Raw genomic sequence first — 17,968 nt, 5'->3', positions numbered from 1 at the left:
CCGGCAACCCCATCAGGAGTAAGAGGGCGATGCAAAGAAGCCAACCTGTTGCATCAGTTTAATTCATTGCCGTCTGCAAGGATGGGCATAAGGCAGCTGGGAAGAGAGGGGGCGATACAGAGATCGTGTGTAAACAACTAGCTAGACCTGTTGGAAAGAATCAGGTTTTTTTCTCCAGTAGATTATACCCGCTATGTGTTTCTGTTAGCCCCAGCCTTTTCCTGAGCTGAAGCTGAGGGATTTTTCCATGTCCCCAAGGAGTGTGTTAGAAAAGCAGTGTTTATGTTAAGGGACTTCATTAACATTACGAGTCAGGCTGTAGTACCCAGAGACTATCACAGGCTGAGCAGGACGGCGCAAACGAGCCCTTGTTCCTTTGCGTCATTGGCCCAAGCAGCCACCAGGCTGAAACCTAACCCTGGCTGCTTGCCTTCGGGGGAAAAAATAAGAAGGGTAAAGTAAACAAGGCCCCTGTTCAGCTTTCCTGAGCCTAGATGGGAATTGCTAGCAATTATACATCAAAACTCGGAGCTGACTCTGAGCAGGCTCAGCTCTGCTTCTCTGTGGCTGTGACCGTGTGGAGAAAACCCATGCCCGCAGCTGGCAACCGCTCTGGCCGGCTGCCTCTGTCCTGGGCCATGAATCCAGGAAACTCTTAAGTACACGCTTAAATCTACCGTTCCTCAGGACAGCACTGATTTGACACCAGTGAGGCTTAAAAGCAAGCATGAGGTTACAGGCTTTCCTGAACACGCTTGCTTTGCAGAGCCTGGGTCTCAGCCGTTCATTATTTTATCCTGATGACAGCTGAGGTTTGGGGTTTTTTGCCTGCAGAGCTCAATCCCCCCGCTCTCCTCTCCATCACAGCAAGCTCAGCCGTGCCGTCCCCCCTGCACGCCTGCCCTTGCCGATTCATCCCTCTCAGCCAGCTCCGGCACGTATCCCGCTCCTGCAGCCACGCTGACCCTGCTCCTCCTCCTGCGCCGGCTGCTCAGTGGGCTCTGCTCCAGTGGGGATGTTAAAGCCTCCCAAGCACCCGGCTGGGGCTGCATCCCCTCCTCTGCATCTCCCGGCCACAGGCAGCGTCGGGGCGAGGAGCCACAGAGAGGAGATAAAACCGCTCTGCGTGTTTGGCCACGATTTGAGGGATGATGAACATGTACAGAGTTACATGCAGAATTGTTTAGATAAGCAGAAATGCCCCAGCGGCTCTGCTGGCTGGTGCCTGGATGCATACTGGGGTGCTAAGGGTCCCACAGCCGCCTGCCATCCCACGCTTCCTCCCCAACACTGCAGGGTGCAGGTGCACCGGGGTCCCCTGTGCCACCCCATCCCCTCCTCTCCCACCAGCAGAGTATGAGGGCTCCCACTGCCCCCCCTTTAGCCCTCCCCACTCACCAAGCACAGGGGCCTATATGACCCATCGGCAACGCTAAAGCTCTTGCTACCCTAAAGCAGCCTATTTTCTAGCCTATCCCTCGTTCTTAGGAAAATCCAACTGGTTTCCACCTGCCTTTTGAGTTTTAAAATTTCCCCACCTCTCAACAAATCAACTGCGTGCCACCGGGGGAAGTGTGTCAAACAAAAGCACTCCTGTCCTTGTCCCATAGTATCTGACGTTATTTTATGTGAGCATAAAGAAATTCTTCAAACATAGACTTGCAGAATCTAGGGACTCTCATGCTGGCAGATTTTATTTCGATGACAGTAAAATTTAAGCTTTGGATTTGAAGCAACTGCTGAAGCAATACAGCCTTATTTCACCATTAATTTCCTCTCCTTCAGAATACTGTGTAAGGCAACTAGGAAAGCACTTCTGACCAGACAGGGTTCCACATATGTCCTTCTCTTCTCCTCTCTTTTCTCTTCTCTTCTCTTCTCTTCTCTTCTCTTCTCTTCTCTTCTCTTCTCTTCTCTTCTCTTCTCTTCTCTTCTCTTCTCTTCTCTCTTCTCTTCTCTTCTCTTCTCTTCTCTTCTCTTCTCTTCTCTTCTCTTCTCTTCTCTTCTCTTCTCTTCTCTTCTCTTCTCTTCTCCTCCTCTCCTCTCCTCTCCTCTCCTCTCTTCTCTCTCTTTTCACAATTCATAATGATGTACTTAATTAACAGTAAATGTGCATAGAAGTTTTCTAGGCAGCCGTATGACAGCCACATTAACACCAGATGAGCCCAAAATTGTTTATTGTTATTACAGTGAATACCAAAGTGAATTAAGAATGATTGATTGGACACTTATTGTGACTTGACCAAATATATACATATTTAATAAAAGGACGTTTCAAAAGAAGAAAGAGAAATGCTGGCAGGAGAGAAATTCAAATATATTTGCCTCTTTTTTGTTGTTTAAAAAAAGAACTAATTAGCCGAATTATGTGGCCAGAATTCAAAAGAAACAAAAGTATTCGCTACGTTTAATACCGCTGCGCTAACCCAAGGTGACACCTACAGAAATAACTTGGAAGTGTCACTTGACAACCAATCAATTCCTTATGGTCACAAACCCGCTTAAAAAACCGTAGCACCAAAGGTATTAATAAAACTAATAGGGCATTTAAAACCCTGCTGAAAGACAGAAGAACCGCGTCGGGCCGGCAGGAAGGCAGGGGCAGAAGCTCCCTGCCCGCTGTGCCCTGCGCCGCCTGCTGCCAAGCGCGCCGAGATCCACCGCGTCCCCCGGCTGCGAGTGCCCCCGCACCGCATTCACCCGGGGAAACAAAAAAAAAGCAGGAACCCTTATTGAAAAGATTATCTTTCCCATCAATAATCCCCCTCTGAGAGTTCTTTATTAGTAAACCCCATGGCAAAACCTGACATATTTACAGCTTGCAGTAAACTTTATGTATCTGCAACAATATTAATAATAAAGAGCCGGTGACCACAGCAAATCATTCCGGCCTTCAAAATGATCAAGTGAAAGCTTAATTGTACTGAAAAGAGAGAGCCCTGACAAGTTGGAAATCCTTCCCGCACACCCTTTCCAAAAAAGAGAACTTTACCGAGATGAAAAAAGTGTGTCGAAGGATTGGAAACATAAGAATACATATTTAAAAAAAAAAAAAAAAAGCCCAAGTCTGATATCACAGGCTGAGCTGAGACAGAAACCTGATCTTTTACATGGAATGGGCAACATTTGGGTCTGTTTTATGTGAATTGCTCCAAGCTGTTTTGGTTAGAAATGTATAGATTTTAAGGTAAGGCGTACCGTATAGGCAGTGCAGGTCATTCCCACTTTTGGAAGACGTTCCCCATTACTTTTCAGCTGACAAAGGTAGGGTCCGAACTTTTCTTTCTTTGCTGAGTAACTTATTTGCTTTAACGCTGAGCTGGATTTGGCAAGAGAGACACTTGCATTTTGCTGTCTGATTGTGCTTTTCAACACTCTCTCGTTCCCTCTCTCCCTCCCTCTTAAAAATTATCTCATTTTAGTCACCAACCTGCAGAAATTTTTATTCTCCTTCTTTCTTCTGCTGTTACCAAAAAAAAAAAAAAAAGCTATTTCTCAATAATTCTACAAAGTTGTCTGCTGGGGAAAATGGGAGAAATTATGCTGTTTAGAATAGTATTCTGGAGAGGATAAATCTGAAGAGCTCCAACTGGTTTTATTTGCCTTTCATTTTAAACAGAACAAGAGACAAGTAGGCTTTGTTTCTTATTAGACAGCGTTCACATTTATGCATTCTTATTATGATTTCTTCGCTAAAAAAATGGAACAATACCTTCCCGTTTTGCCAGTTGAAAATATTTCATTGTTTGTATTTTACTTGATGTAATAGTCTGCGAGTATCTTTATATTGACTGAAAAAGAGACATATTCATGGTTGGGAAAAGGCAACTGGAAATGCCAAACACAGCATAAAATTTTTTATAAGAATTGTAACATCTTCCAGGATGTTTTCTAAAGACTCTGTTTCTGCTACAAAAAGTATCAAACTTAACTCCACTTTTGTTGTTTTAATTATTTAAAACTATATTTTGACAGCATCATATTTCTTACACATGCATGTTAAAACAAGGGGGAGAAATATTGCAACTTATTTTTGAGTGGCTGATATGTCCTGTTTGTTGATTAAAAAATTACCACTGCAAAACATAACAAGAAAGCTATAAAACTCTCTTTAATATGTTATGTATTTATGCTGTGCTTACTTGTCACATTTTGGCTAATAATTATGTAGCCTTTTAAAATGAAAACAAAATGTCTTGACCATGATGTTGTAATTACACGCAGTGCGTTCTTTCCCGTTCCAGAATGACTCCCTGCTTTATTCTGCTCTGATAATCACACAGCGGTGGCTTTGCTACGCGGTAATTTATTTTTTTGTCCTCAGAGTTTTTCTCTTCTAACAAGAGTTTGCATTGCTACGGTAACACATCTACAAAGAGCTACAAATGCGTGTCGCTCTGTCCCCATGTACTTATATACATAGAAAGATCGATGGGCAGCAGGTATAGCTAATTTTTACAATGAGAAGAAGAAATTCCTTCACGAGCCCACTCCACTAATTCCCTGCCTTCGAGCCGTACTGTTTTACCACCGGGGCTTGTGCGTTCGGCGCACAAACTTCCTCTGAGTTTGTCCCTTCAGATTTTTATCTGGTTTAAACGTGGGTTGTTTTCTTCCTCCGAGCATGGGGTCAGATCTTACTTGTTTGGTTGGTTTGTGTCATCATTTGTCACAAGCCATATTTTCACTGAATCCATTTTGCTGTTCTACAATATAGTTTTAAATGTGTGTATGGGGGGGTGAGGGGGTGGGGGGGTGGCTGCCGGGTGGTGACTTGGGTTTGCCCTCGACTATCTTCAGCAAAATAGACAGAGATTTCATAAAAAGGAGGAGGGAATCATTTTGTTTGAAACAAAAATAATGCAGGCAGCAGAGATCTGCTGCCTACTGCCCCCAAGAAAATACTAGAAGAGGCTTGAGAAAAACATCAGCTATTTTTGCCTTGTGATTCTCTTTAATTTATTTTTATTGTCTGTTATTATGTAGAGATACATCTGTCCATAAATAGATTGCATTACTTGCTTTCCTAATATAGCTCTGCTAATTAAATCAGCCTCAAAAAAGAAATATTTTCTTGTCACATCTTCAGCTTAATTGCCTCAAACTTGGAATTAAAAATTGTTTTAATTTCAGCACACTGGAAAAACTCATATTTTAAAAAATGAAGTAGCATTCTCTAAGCTTACCATGATTTTCCTTCAGCCTGTTAAGCTTTCTAATAATCTGGAATTGCCTATTTGGTGATTTTTAAAGATGACACCACTATAAACACAGTTCTCTCTATATACACATGCACATATATATATATATATATTCTAAAGGCAGGTTATAAACTGCACCAAGTTGGCAGCTGTCAGGAAGGTTATTTGTGGAGCGAGTGCTTTAGCCTAGGGACGTAGTGGGCTCTTAATAATAAGCAAGGGGAAAAAAATTAATGTTTTCTTTCAATTAAGACTCAAACAGCATTGTTTTAATGAATATCTAGAGCTAGCAGAGGAACGCACAGGCTTTCAGTTTGCTCCTACCCTAAAAAAATTTCCTTTGTGGTTTTCACTGTAAGATCAAAAGGAGCCAATTAACTTTTCTATAAGGTAAACAACCAGGGACCTAGAAATATCCCCGCGAATGATTCGGCCCACGGGGTCCGGCCTTTTGTTGATCTCCCGCTTTGGGGGTTTTTTTGGTGCCATTTCCCGCTTGTCCGGGACAGGGAGGTGGAGGTGCCCCCCAACAAGGGGGTCCCCGGGGTCCAGTGCAGCGGCTGCGTGGCCACGGGGGCTGGGGGGGCAGCCCAGCCTGGTCCCACCAGCAGCATCCCGGCGGGGTGGGATGGGTGCCGCTTCCCCTCCCTCACGCCTCTTTGGGACTGGGGATGGGGCAGGCTGGTGGCACCAGCGTGGAGCAGCCCAAGGCAGGACGACATGCAGATCTGGGCTCACCCCAGCTTTTTAGATCCAAGACGCTCCTTTAGCACTCCAAGGAGGATAATATAAACCAAGACCGATGTATAATGGGGGAATGGCAGTACTTCTTCACCCTCACAGGCTGCAGTCTCTCCTGCTGCGTGTCCCAGTGAGAGACGAGAGAGCACACGCTGGGGGGGCTCCAGGGACATCTGGGGTAGGTGGGAAGCAGCAAGGTCACGGGCAGACCCAGAAACACAGCAGCAGGGGCAAGGGAAGGAGAAAGCACGAGGAAAAGCTTTCAGCCAAACCCTCTGCAGGTTTTTTCGCACATGGTGGAAAAAAACAAACAACACAAAAATATGCAGATCCTCACCCCCGCCTTGCAGGTAACCAGGAAATCTGCTCTTTTAAATTTTTTTTCTTGCAGGGTATTTGCTTTGCTCCCTCATGCTGCCTCACTTGCTCGGTTAGCCATGGAACAGCTGCTATCCTGGGTGGGAACAGAGCCCTCGGGATTGTGCCTTTCTGTAGCACCATGCCGATCCCTCAAAACCATCCCCAGCTCTGGGGAGCAGCCCCTGCTCCCCACCAACCCCCCGGCAGGAGACCCCAGCCAGCTCCTTGCACCTCAGCAAAGTCACTCTGGTTTTAGGGACCACCAGCTGTACTAATAAATACAAATAACGGAATAAAAATGCCTCCCCCAGGCCAAAGAGAAGGCTTTCTGGAGCTCAGCAGTTATGTGTAACTAAGTGGCCATTTTATCTCTGAAAGAGCCACGGAAACGGAGTGTCCCACAGGTAGGACAGAAGGCTGCTCATTTTTGACAGGACCGCAGAGAAGCGGATACTTCAGGAAGGCAGCAAGCTGTGCCAATGCCAAGCTTTGCTCCTGAGGTAGCTGTGTAGAGCTAGCTGACGTACCTCTGATGCCCACCACCTCATGATGTGGGGCCGAGGGGTGCTGTTTTGGAAATGGTGATATTATGCCTCCAGACCCCCCAGCCTCAGCAGTATTCCTGCCTGGGAGAGACGCTCGCAGGTCAGGCATCAAAATATCAGGGTGCAGAAGCCCCCAAAAGTCTCAACGGGCACAATGTATTGCCTTTGGCCATGGGGTCAGAGAGCCTGGTTTTGCAAGGCCAAGCAGGTGTTGAGCATCCCTGCAATGTGATGTTCATTGGCATTAATTGCCTTGCAGTGTCAGAGGTAGAGGTAGGAACAAACCCAGTGGTAGTGACACTGAACTCCTCAGCTCTCAGGTCAGATGCTGCAGTCGCCAGCAGAAAAATGGCAGATATATTTCCTGGAAATACAGCAGATAGACAGGCTGAAATATGCCAGAACACAGATGCGAGTCACATACTTTATCACTGTATAAATATCTCCAAATACTTCCAAACTTCTGAATAACACAGAAATGCAGCCAGCTCTGGGACGGAGGGCAGCAGACAGCAAACTGGAGCATTACAGAGTAACAGCAGGAAGGAAGGATTTGGCAGGCTCCCGCTCACACTGAAAGGCATCCATGGCGTTTGGTGTCCGCGCAAAACTGTCTCCTCCCTCCCGGTAGGACCAGGAAACTGCAGAGCGAAGCCGACCTGCATGCCCTCCTTCAGCGGTGCCAGCCCAGCATCCCCTCCCCGAGTGCCACCCTGGGAGCAGCGAGGCACGGGACTTTGCCGGCTTTCATTTCAGTGCCACAGCCTGGCTGAACAAATGCAGAGAAGAAGGGGATTTTCTAAAAGCGGGGGTCTCCTCCTGCTGCCGCAGGCTTGCTCCATCACGCACGGTTCAGGAGCCCAGAGGGGGCTGTGCCTGAGCAAAGCGCTCAGGGACTACGGGGCAAAGAAAACCACCGTCCTTATGCACCGAGAGCTTTGGGGAGAAGGGGAAGCGGGGCGATGACTGCATCTGAGTGGATAAATTGCTATTTTAACCCCCAAATGGGTTTCATTACTAGCTGCTTTTTTTTTTTTTTTTTTTTTTTTCCAACGGGCAGCTAATGGTTTCTTGGTTTTTTTAGAACAGGCTCCTGATCGTGTGACTGCATCTGAGTGGATAAATTGCTATTTTAACCCCCAAATGGGTTTCATTACTAGCTGCTTTTTTTTTTTTTTTTTGTCTATTCCAACGGGCAGCTAATGGTTTCTTGGTTTTTTTAGAACAGGCTTTCCTGATCGTGTCACCAGTAAGTGAAATTAAGAGTCTCTCTCTCCCCACTCCCAACCCCCACATCTTCCTGCCAGATCCCTTTGGTAAGGAAGGAGAGTTAGCAATATTCACAGATCCCAGTCATTAGGCCTTTCCTGCTTAATTTCTAAAATGCACTAAGAGAAAGGGGTAGGGGGGGAGGATAAAGAAAAACCCCTTTATTGTGCTGAAGCTCATAAATTCACTGCGGGATGATTTATAGCAGCAGAGCGTAGCACCTAACTCAAGTCAATGCAAGAGGTTAATATGAAAGGTTAAGGAACTCGGTTCTGGCTGATTTATGGTTGGTCTGTCGGCTTTTATCCTGACCACAGCTCTGCAACTGTAGCTTGGGACTCTACAAAGCACAAGAGGGGGTGGTGGTGTTAAAAAAATAATGTGTATTTAGACATTATCCCTGCCTATAAAATAAAGACCCCAAAATGCTTAAATGACCAAGGAGCTTTCATATCACCGCATGCCACGGCAAAAGCTAAGCGCCTCCACTCTTTTATTCCCATGCTCCCAGACCAGAGGGGACTGCGGCGATCATCTTGTTTGCTTCCTGTATTACACAGGCAATAGGTTTTTCCCAGAAGCTGGGTTAAAGCGCGTCTTTCCGAAAGCTGCCCAAGCTTAGACCCTCCAAGCAATGGGAAGCACCTCCACCCCAAGGACAGACAGACATGCCTTCAGTGGCAATGAGATGATACCTTGCTCCAAGGATGAACTTGTTTGACTCCAGCATCCAGCCATTGCATCTTCTGATGCATTTTCCCTTGCAGGATGGGAAAGCCCCATATACGTAGACATTTCTGTTTGCAGGTGTGTGCAGCTGCTGGTCTCCCAACCTTTCCTCTCCAGTAAGATGACTGGATCATGCCCTACACAGCCTGCCACTATGAGATTTATTTGCTTGCCTTGCCAAAAATCTTTTCAACTTCCTCCAGCATTTGCACAGCCAGAGGAGAGCAGAACTGGGCGCAGCATTTGAGTAGCAGCCTCACCAAGCTTTGTACAACCTCTGCTCCCAGAAATATGCAGCGTTACTACTGGTGTCACACTGGTAGTATTTCCATTAAAATCCAGGAACAAATTTGCCTTTACTTTTAAAAGTTCCATCTTAATACCACATGCTGCAAGTTTTTAATCTGGCAGTATTAAGACAAGCATCGTCAAGAAATACGAGTAGGCAGATTTAATGTAAGTTGATTTTACCAAGCAGGCTGTATTCCTGTTTCAAAAAGACAAGCAGTTCCTCTTACAAGACCTGTTCCTGTGAAGCCATGTATTGGCAAAAGACTTTTGTCCGTGCTGTTTATATCATAACCGTCGCACTATTTAATCCATGACTGATATCAGACTACTCCGTCTATAGATCCCTGAATCTTCTCTTTCAGTCCCAGACTTCGTATTGTTGATTCTTGGAGTCTTGTGGATTTGCCCTAGATTTACCTCTGTGTAACTGAGAGCCCAGTCCAGGCAACTGGGAGCAATTCTGTCTAACTGTACGTGCTGGAGAAGGGACATAGCGAGGATACTTTCACAGTAATATTTTGCAGCAATGATCCAAACCCACAAGAAATTCCTGTGCCTGTAAGTCTATTACTTTGTTAGAGAAAATTGGGTTTGTCCGACTTTTTTTTTTTTTTTTTTTTAATAAGAGCATCTGTCTGTCAAATGTGTGGGGAGCTGGGCTGCGTTAAGCTCCAGCCCAGTACCGGCCATGAGCTATTCCTGCTCGGGAGGGAGGAAGGACTGGGAGCCAGAGGCAACCCTCAGGCACTTGGTCTTCCTTTCTCTGCGATGCAGGGCAGGGGGCAACTCAGCTGCCCTGGATGGGGCACAGTGTCCTCACGGTGGCTGGGGAGCCCTTGGCCATCCTGGTCTTCACCCGTGCCATGCAGAAACCCCGCTCCCGATTGCCATTCCCAAGCTGCTTTTCCAGCCGCTGCCTCCCAGTGGGGCACAGAAAGGATGTTCACGTACCAGCTGGGCAGCAGCACAGAGGGGAGAGTGTCACTGTCGGTTTGCAAATGCTCCCTGTGCCAAGGATATGCTCCCGCTCAAAAATAGCCTTTGGGTTTACATGCGTTGGTTAAACAACTCATAAAGCTTTTAACCCCACTTGAAACCCGAATCTCCTGAGGATTTCTAATCAGAGAGAGAGAAAGGTACCGTTATGTGTTCGGGAAAGACATTATTTGTTTCTTAGCTGTGTAACTAAGCTTTTTGTTTTCACTTCATTTTCTTTTTGGTCAATTATGGTTGAATGAGCTCAAATTTTAATATCTGCGTGTTTATGCTACTAGCCACTGCTCCTGCTGCTTCTGGAGAATAGAGGATATTGGTTTATGGCCCATATGAGGCACAGAGAGACACAGAGAGAGAGGAAAGAAAGTTAACTGTAACTTTAGACTATTCTTTGCCCAATTTTTGAAGAAAAACTCGTGGGCATATTCCGAGACTTGGCTTTTAAATGATTGGCATAATACTCGAAGGGCTTAAGATGTACAAATATCTTTAAGAGATATTGTGCAAAGGTGAAGTGCAGAGTAACTTTGCCAAGTTATTCTAAGCTGGGAAGGTCGGCATTTGCATAAAGAACCATAAGTTTTGTACATAAGTGGTAAGATGCCTAAATGCTCGATGCATCGTTTCCCCCTCTCCTCTCGCATTCCCTATCATCAGTTGACATCAATGGTTAAAGGCCTTGGCAGAAAAAGTAAATCACAGATAAAAAAGTAATACAAACAGAAAGCCTAATCCTGCTGCCAGGATTTTTGTTTTGCTGAACAGCAAAACCTTTATTGACTTTAGTGCAGGCCAGATTGGGCCCAGGCACACAGAAATTAGGAAAAGTCACTACCTAGATTGTAGGAGCCAACACACATTCTCAGGAGGTTAGGGAGAAGATTTCCCTTTGGAAACATGTCCACTCAAATGTTTGAACCGCTGGAGTTTCATATGACTAAGAGAAGGAGACAGTTCCCAAAACTCAACTTCCCTCGCAGACCTGGACATATGTTTCTTGGACAGCTCCAGAAAATATAAATATTTCTTTTTTTAGCAGGTAGAAAAACAAACTTTAATGTCCATGTGCCTTCACTAGTTGCACATATGTGCATATGTACTTTTTCTGGAAACATGGGCTGGAGAAATGAGGTTTTTATACACTTGTCAGAACTTTTGCATGTTCTCGCACCATTCAGCTCAGATATCTCTCTACAGGTCGCTGGTTTAATACGGTGAGCAGCCGACACTGTAGGGAGGCCACACTGCTGTATGTGGTCCTTCATACTCTTACCAGAGGAATCTTTCAAGAGTTTTAAAAATCAATACAAAAACCTTCAATTGGCCTCTGGTTCTGTGAGGAGACAACACAAGAAGTGTATCCTCAGCAGACCTAAATAGCGACATTACTGCACTGAGCTTTACTGGAGGGTTTTTTTCTCCAGTGGATTAATTTAATTTCCAGATAAATTCAGTTCCCCATGACCATATTTGCAGCTCAAAGGACAAGGACACAATCCCAGTGAAAACCACACCATTTTTCCTTTGCTGCTATAGCTATTTAGGGATTTCAAAGGAGGACAGTCTAAAAGTATCAGCTAAGAAAACTCAGGCTAGCTTCTGCTAACAAACCAAGAGACTGCCTGGCAGTTTGTCATATGCAGGTATGGAACAGAGGTCACGGCCAAGCATCCAAGAGGACACCACCAAATCATTCCCGCTGCCTCTTACAGCAGCTGTCCCGGGCCAGGGCACCAACTCAGCCTGCCAGGCTTGCACCCAGGGTAACGCAGACATGGTGTCCCTGGGGAGGGGGAGCTGGACACTAGGCAACGGAGAGAGTTTGGTTTCATCCTCAACCATGGAAGCAGCCAGACTCTTGTTTCCATGGTATCTGTGAGGTCTCTGTTCATCCATGCAGTTCAGTGATCTCATCCTCGCTGCTTGTCCCGACGTAAAATAAATTTATGGATTTAAGGCGACTGAAGGTTTTTAAAACCAATCTCTTCTCGTCCCTCAAGAAATCTAAAAAAAACATATTTCAGCTTTCTGTTTTGTTTAAATGGCATCGCACAACTCCATTGCCCTCCCAGAAATATCACCCAAGAGTTGCCTTGAATATGAGCTGGAGGAGTGCTGATGCAGTTGAAGTAAATCATGCCGGTCATCCAGAGTGAACTGTTATTCCCATTCTCCTTATAAAAAGAATATTAACGTAGTAAAAAAAAAATAATAATAATACAGAAAAAAAAAAAAGCTGAGTTTCTTGGAACTGGCTATCAGTCCACTGGGTCAATTTAAGGGTTTTAGTGAATATATTTCCTTTGTGCTGCTTGAGGCCTTGAAGAGGAACTACTATACCTTTTCCAATATTTTGCAGTGCCGTGTGTTGTATAAAAAAAGAAATCAGATGGACACGTCCCTGCACTATCTCCTCTTGTCCAGGCTGGCTGGGAGTCTTGCTGATTCTGACTGTTGGTACATAATCAACCCAAACTCATGCAGCCCTCCTTCTGAACAGCATTATCCTTTTTAAGCATCATTAGATTTCTCCATTTTGGAATTGAGACAAATACCAAGGAGCCAAATGCCTTGTGTGAATCACTGTGGTGTCATCAGAACCGTACAACTTCTATCAAGTAAAAAACCAGCCTGGGTATTCAATGCGCTAAGCCTGCTGGAGAGAATTCTGCTGGGAAGGAAGATGGGAAAATACAGAATAGATAAAAAGATGTGTCTTAACCCCTCTAGAAACAGCAGGTTCATATTTCAGACCCATGGGGTCACAGACTGATGCATTTCTTAAAATGAGTCAAAAAGTCCCAAATACTATTCACGGAGCAGATGTTCTCCAGTTAATAGCAAAGACATGTTTGATTAATCCTGGTTTGCTGGCATATTTAACAGCCTTGCCCTGCAGAGCTGCAGGTGGCTCAACTAAATTTCTGTTCAAGAGAAGAGTGAAAAGAAAGCAAAGGATCAGCTTCGAGGTATAAAACTAGTGAAACCACTCATCAGAGCTGAAATCAATAGAGCAAACAACTTGAAGTAAGGAAAAATCTGACATTCTCTAGCCCTATTCTGGCTGCAAATATGGTTTTGACAATCTCTGGCAGGGAGCTGAGAGCTGTCCCCATTCCCCTGAGCAGAGAGCTTGTTGATGGGCAGCTCACCATCGCCATGAGCCTGTTGCTTCCAGTAATGCAGGCTTGAGTTTACACGCATCTTATGCACACATCGTGTGACACGTGTGTGACTAGGATTAACTCAAATGGAAACAATCAGATCAGCTCAAAAACAGAGATCAGAAAGCCTTATTGACCCTTATGGGCAGTGACACTTTCACTCAGATCAGTTGTGCTCAGGACCAAGTCTTGATGTTTGTTTCATACCACTGAGAAAAACAGAGGACCACTGGGAGACACCATGGGCATGAGTAATATATTCTGGCCCTCTGTGACTGGAGTTGTTTGGGTTTTTTTGTCTTTGATTGCTTGACACAACAGGATGCAATGCAGATGTCCACTCAGCTGGCATGGAAAATTCAGAGTCACAGACAGCACAAAGTCTCTTTTAGCAGAAGCAGGACTCGTTCCTAGTAAAGCACTGTGAACACTTATTCACAAATCTGTCCTTTATGTCAAAATATAAGAATTAGTGTGAGATGAAAGATCCCTCCACTTCTGGAATTCAGGACCATAGTGTCTAGTTTATCAGACACCACTTGCCCAATGAACCTAATGTCATAAGCCAAACATCATAGTGGAGGTCAAATCTGCAGAATAGTTTTGTCCATAGAAACCTCAGTTGTTGGACATGAACTCAAGAGCAAAGTTGGCCTGACCACAGGAAGGGATTGAAATCATCCCAGTGCCACCATAGAAGAACTGGTTGGTGACTGTCCAGTGCAGTGAATTTTTCTGATTTCCCTGCTGAAAACTAGGAGGAAGTGAATACCATATATACTTATTCAGAGAGCAGAGAAACCCTGTGGAGCGCTGGTTGGGCTGGTTGAGCCTTCAGGGACCAGTAGAGTTTATCCTAAGGGAGTATATGGAGGCACCAGTGGTTCAATGAAACATCCCAGTGGCAATATGGTCCATCTCTGCATCAACTTTGGATCTAGAGTAATCTGGGGAGAGAAGGAAATCTGGAAAATCCAGATCTAGCCACAACTGGATTAATAAACACAAAGGCAGAGACGCAGCCATACTGGCATGTGCCCGGGCTACTGGACAGGGAATGCAAGGCGAAGTGTGCCTTGCAGAACGGGCAACCCAAACGCTTCCACAATGTTTAAATCCTGTCACTCCTTAAGCCCACTGTCTTCTTCTGGTCTGATGCACAAAGATGGGTTTCACGTGCTCTGGATGTGTCCCAGGCTCACAAGGAGCCCGTGCAGACTTCACACACACGCGCTCCTTGCGAGCCTGGGACACATCTCTCATTAGTTAGCAACCTGGTTACGTAGTGCTGCTGCTCTCAGCACATTTTTGTTAACCACACCTGAATCAAGTCGAATTCAAGGGTTGCTACTTCTGGGTAAGCAATCAGAAGTTTAAATAGCATCTGGGTAAATATTCACGGTTGTAGGAGGGTTTAAGCCGCTCTCGAGAGTCTTCTCTTGAAATGTGCATGTTGGTTAGGAAATGCCCGTGGCTTGTCTGGGTGTACCACCATCTGTCCGCGTGGTTTTATCCTTTTTCAGTGGCAAGTGTGGGCTTAGTGCTGGTGCACGTGAAGGACTGGTGGCTTCACAGAGAAGCAGGTGCTCTGAAAGCTTTAAATAGCTCTGCCATGTACTTCAAACATGACTGGCAGCACTCCTAGCATTCTGCCCTGCATTATTTGGCCAAGAAGCCCCAGCCTTTAGCTTCCAGACTTGGCTGTTTCAACCTCAAGCCTCCATATGTCTCAGTCCCTCGGAGCATCCCACCACTGAACCTTACTTAACACAGGTACGGCTCCCTGAGGTGCTGTTCAAACATGCCAAGGGAGGAGGACATAATGAGAACCCATGGCAGGACATCTGTAATTTAAGCCAGGATTTGAACCCAGGCCTTGGCAGATGTCTACGAGAATTTTGCCCAAGCGTGCTTGTTTTCCTCCTTTCTTTTTCCAAGTGTTTGTTTCCCAGTTTGCACTAAATTTTATTGAAAACATCAGGCTAATAGCAATGGGGAGAGTGGTTGAGTAGATTTTGCCTCTTTTTCCCTTTTCTCTCTGGAATGCAGCCATCAAAATAAACATTAAATACAAAATGCTGGGGCTTGAGTTATTACTTGTGAGGGTGCTGGGAGGGAAATTTATAGCAACATTACTGTGTTTTGCTAGAAATCTCTTAATGCACCAAAGTGGAGAGGTGTGTGTGTTTTTTATTAAAATGTTACACTCTATAAATCTGAGCAGCAGGGAGGACACAGGTGGCCCTGGGGCTCAGCTGACCGGACTGTCATTTCTAACTTGCGGAAGGTCTGTCTGACTGTCCTCCTGCCCCGTCCCAGCATCAGTGCAGCCACAGGCTGTGTCTCCATCCCAGACTGCAATGGCTGGGGAGGCTCTGCATTTGTCTCACTGCTGTTACTGTTGTTGCTGTTGGGTTTGCTCCCTCTTTTTTGTCTTTCTGAACTTTAAGCCACAAAAGATAACACTGAGGCATTGTTCCTGCCTTGATAGTGGGGTTCCTAATGACGTTGTTCACTCTTCTCCTCTCTGGGCTTTCTTGGTGACTTTCTCTTGTGCCCTGCCTGCAGTAGTGTCCTGATGAGAAGGTTTCATAGGTGGATGAGCCCTAAAAGCTGAGGGTGGCTACTGGGCAGAGGTCTCTCACTGTGGCTGAGCAAGATTGTTGGCCATGTCATTTGGAGATTGGATGCACATCACTGCGGTTTCTGACTCAGTAGTCTAAATCACAGCAGCCTGACTTCTTTCTGAGCTGCTGCATCTTTTGCTGGCTCCAGGGGAAGCTAAAGAAGTTCAGGACCTGGGGAAATCCCAGCCACTTGTGTCCCTTTCTCCATCAGTAGATAAGGTACTTCTGCCTGAAATTCAGGGCCTGGCTCAGCCACTCACCTGGGAGGGTGGCTGGTGCTGCTGAGCTGCTCTCTGGAGAGAAGGGCAGAGACCCGCAGGACGCTGGGCTCGTTCCCAGCTCCCAGTAGACAGCAGAGTTTGTGGTTTAGCATGAGTTCGGGCAATCCTTTGTTTGAGACTCAGTTTCTCTGCTTTAAAACAAGGGTTCTTCCCTCAGTGCGGGAGTTTAGAATAAATAGGTGGCATCCTCGTGGGAGGTACATCCAGGCAACCTCTCAGCCTGCTCCATTGCTTGCAAAATTTCTGGGATGCTTCCTGTAAGAAAGAGCAACCCTGGGCCATCCTGTGGAGGGAATCTGCGAACCCTGTGAACCGATTGCCCCTGAATTAAGCATGGCTCTAATAGAATCAGCCTCGATCGGATTTTTTGTGGGAGTAAAAAAAAAAAAAAAAAAAAAAAAAAACACCAAAAAAAAGGAATAGCAGCGTTCCTGGAAGGCTTAAAAAAATAAACAAGCAAACGAGTAACAGAAAAGAAAAGGTCACAGATATGGTCCAGGGGACTCAAAGAGCGGCATTAAGCCCCTGCTTAGGAACCACATCTGCTCGGAGATCCCGCCGCAGCGGCTGGCACCTCCTCACTTCAGCTCACCACTGCATGTGGGACGGTGGACTTTGACTTTGGCCCGTAGGAGTATTTCAGTTGCCAGCTGCATAGCTAGACAGGTTAACCACTGCCAGGGTAGACAGTAGCAGGAACAGAACTCTCGTGTGAGCCAACATCTGCACATCTCAAAGCCTTACAAATACTTAAGGAGAAGGAAAAAAATTACTTGCTTAGAAACAAATGGACAATTTTCCAAGTTCTGGATGATTCAAGTGTATCTGTTTTAGCACAAAAAAAAAAAAAAAAAAAAAAAAACAAAAAAAAAAAAAAACGACAACAAAAAAGAGAAAACACAAAAAACCGTGTTCCCCTTGCTGTACCCCTCCCCGAATGAACCTGCTGAAGGAACGGGGGATTTCCTCGGGCGCCACTGTCCTGGAAACCACCGCTCCGAGCAGCGGGATGGAGGCAAAGCCACGGCCGTGGCCCCGGAGCACGCGTGGGAGCGCAGCTCGGGCGCTCCCCGCTGGGGCCAGGAGCTCCTGGACACCCCGCAACCTGAGCGCCTTGGGTCGGTAGATTTCGGCGCAAATCACACGGAAAATAAATTTGTGCATGGTGCGCTGACCACCTAATATGTTGCCGTGATTTCGGTAATTAGGACGCGATTATAATCAGAAAAAAAAAAATCATAACGGTTATTAGTAGCGGATCGGGAGTTGCTCTGTTTGGGGAGAACTGTACCTGTTTGATTTAGGGATGGTTTTGGGGAGCTGCTTAGAGATTACAACGAAAAAGGTGGATTTTTAATTTTTTTTTTACAAACGACCCGGGGTGAAAATACCTCTCAGGGCGTAAGGCAAGGAGAGGAACAACATAAATTCAACGGTAACGGGGACGGAGCTGAGCCGGCCTCTCCATCGCAGCGGCCCGAGGGCTCTCCTTGCCCCGAGTGCCTCATATTTGTAATTAAAAATATCCACGCTTCCTTGGGAGCGCGCTTTTCATCCGCTCCCGGCAGCAGGCACCAGCTGCTCTTCACCGAGGGATGCTGGAGGTGGGCAGCCGGGCGTCCCCGGAGCCCGAGCGGCGGGGTCGGCTCTCGGCACCAGGCGTGCCTGGCCCGGGGGCGAGTTCCCTCACAGCCCCCCTTCGCTCGGACTCCCCGTCTGCCCCAGCTTGTTCGTCCCCGTCCCCGTCCCGTCCCCCCCCGCCCC

The sequence above is a fragment of the Charadrius vociferus genome, unplaced genomic scaffold, assembly GCF_000708025.1.
Source record: "Charadrius vociferus isolate BGI_N301 unplaced genomic scaffold, ASM70802v2 scaffold111, whole genome shotgun sequence".
Taxonomy (NCBI): Eukaryota; Metazoa; Chordata; class Aves; order Charadriiformes; family Charadriidae; genus Charadrius; species Charadrius vociferus.
This window is presented reverse-complemented; position numbering follows the sequence as displayed.